The sequence below is a fragment of the Amblyomma americanum genome, chromosome 8 (assembly GCF_052857255.1).
Source record: "Amblyomma americanum isolate KBUSLIRL-KWMA chromosome 8, ASM5285725v1, whole genome shotgun sequence".
Classification (NCBI taxonomy): Eukaryota; Metazoa; Arthropoda; class Arachnida; order Ixodida; family Ixodidae; genus Amblyomma; species Amblyomma americanum.
This window is the reverse complement of record NC_135504.1, coordinates 86,332,766-86,335,535: the sequence shown is the minus strand read 5'-3', so window position 1 is coordinate 86,335,535 and position 2,770 is coordinate 86,332,766.

Here is a 2,770-nt window from a genome sequence, read left to right as displayed (position 1 = left end):
CCGTCTTTTGGCCCGTCTTGTAAAAAATTTAACTCCCCAAAGAGGAATTGGACCAACATGCGACCACATGTGCGGCCTAGGCTTTATTTGAACGGTTGTCGCTTTAATGCTCCTTTAATATATACTCTCAAAGGCGCATTCTCTAGTGCAACGGGCTGTGCTATTCAGTGTGTAGGTGATTACTCTTCTCAATTTTAATTATTTGAGTGTAGGAAAGCTTGGAGATTATTTCGGAGTTTATTAATCTGGGACACCTCGCAGGCCACCTTTAAAAATATCCGACTGACGGTAGCCAGGTAATGTTTGTGCGTAAATATGCGAATACGATGCAGTATAGTTTGATTTGAAGCAGCGCAAGGCCGAAAGCCAAAGAAGAGAGCCGAGAAAGAAACGGACGACACAGCGCTGAACTAACAACTGACATTTATTTGGCACGCTGCACGTATAAATACATTCAGGCACCAAAAAGGAAAACAAAGCAAAGAGCTCATTCATGCACTGGGATTCTGCAAGCCAACACAAGCTAAAATGTGCGATTCAGGAAGCGAAGTTCTTTTTGAGATAAAGACACTGATGGAGCGCTTACACATGTGTCACCATACGTCTTGATGTTCGAAGCCTCGATTATTTCGCGGCACAGCTTATCTCTGTTCCTATCCACAACTCTGCAAAATTCGAACTGTGGGGTGCACTCGCACTCACGACAGTGCATGCTGAGGTTACGGGACTCTTTATTATCTACATTGTTGCGGTGCTGCCTAAGCCTATCATTTAAGCACTGTCCTGTCTGGCCAATATAAAACCTATTACAAGTCAATGGAATAGAATACACGACATTTTTTTTTGACACTTCCCGAATTTGCGCTCATGATTTTTCGTGCAAACGGGGATAGTTTTCCCTGGATTGTTGACACGCATGCACAAACTTGATAACTTAATGGGAGCCGAAAAAACAACATCCACTCCGACTCTTTTACCAACACTTTTCAAATTATGTGATATCTTGTGGATGTAGGGAATAGCTGCTACTGGCTTACTTGTTTGACATTCAGGACTCGGGGAGCATTTCAGTTTCTTCAACAAAACATCGGCCACAGAAGAAAGAACATGAAGCGGATAGCCACAAGCAGTAAGCCTCCCTACTTGGTTGCTAAAGCTGCGTGCGGTTTTATGCCGACAGGATTTTGTAAGTGCACTCCTGAAGCTTGACATGACAATTCCTCTTTTAACAAGCTTCGAGTGCGTGGAACTATAAGGTAGCAACGGTTTATTAGCCCTAGGCTCGAAAGACCAGCACACACTGCAAGGTGAAAACTGCAGGCTCAAGTCTATAAATCTCATTGTGTCCTCTACAGGAACTTCATGAGTTACTTCCAAAGGGGCAAGAACATCAGAAAATACACCTCGAACTTTGGACACTTCCCTACTAAAGGCTTCGCGCCCACAGGTGAGCAAAACTAGATAGTCATCCACAAAGCGAGAAACAGCTGCAACAGCTGTGCCATTTAAGTGGTCATTTAGTTCTCTGTCATGCATAGCTAAAAAGAAATCACTCAAAATTGGGGCAATGCAGGAACCTATACAAATGCCCTTCTTCTGAATAAAAATTCGACCTTCCCACTCTGTATACGTGGATTCAAGGTAGGCTAATAACAATTCTAAAAAGTTCTCCACCGACATGCCGGCTGCGTTCTGAAAGCGAACGGCACCATAATTGTCAATGACGTCCCTAATGCACAAAAGGAGACTGTCATGCGGAATGGAGTAGTAAAGGTCCTTTACGTCAATAGAAAAAGCGCACAGTTGCTTGTCATGGTAGTAGTCTAGGGTGCTAATCACGTCGAGGGAATTCTTAACCTGGAAGGGATCGTCAACTGGTAGTTTTGTTAGCTTTTCTTTCAGAAACTGTCCTAAAGATTTTTGCCAGGAACCTTTCTCGGAAACAATAACGCGGAACGGCACGTCGGTTTTATGAGTCTTAACAGTAAAAAACATGGTCAAGCTAGGCTTTTTACAGTTATTTATAGACGTAAACAGCTTGTCTAAGTTATTCTGCTTACACAACTTTTTCACCTTGCATTTAGACTTCGCAAGACTTGTTTTTCTCCCCTCCTTACATACAGACTGGGCGGCATCCATTGCTTTTTCATTGAAACTATCCTTAGACAGAACGACAAAACTTCCTTCCTTATCCGCCGTCAGCAGGACCAAAGAATTGTCACGTAAATAGTCCACAGACTTATTGATGGGTAGCTTCTTAGACTGATTCCTAGGGCGGGAGAGAACATCGACACCTTCTGAGATGCATCTGCTGGCCTCAGGAGCTGGAGTGCACTTACAAAATCCTGTCGGCATAAAACCGCACGCAGCTTTAGCAACCAAGTAGGGAGGCTTACTGCTTGTGGCTATCCGCTTCATGATCTTTCTTCTGTGGCCGATGTTTTGTTGAAGAAACTGAAATGCTCCCCGAGTCCTGAATGTCAAACAAGTAAGCCAGTAGCAGCTATTCCCTACATCCACAAGATATCACATAATTTGAAAAGTGTTGGTAAAAGAGTCGGAGTGGATGTTTTTTCGGCTCCCATTAAGTTATCAAGTTTGTGCATGCGTGTCAACAATCCAGGGAAAACTACCCCCGTTTGCACGAAAAATCATGAGCGCAAATTCGGGAAGTGTCAAAAAAATGTCGTGTATTCTATTCCATTGACTTGTAATAGGTTTTATATTGGCCAGACAGGACAGTGCTTAAATGATAGGCTCAGGCAGCACC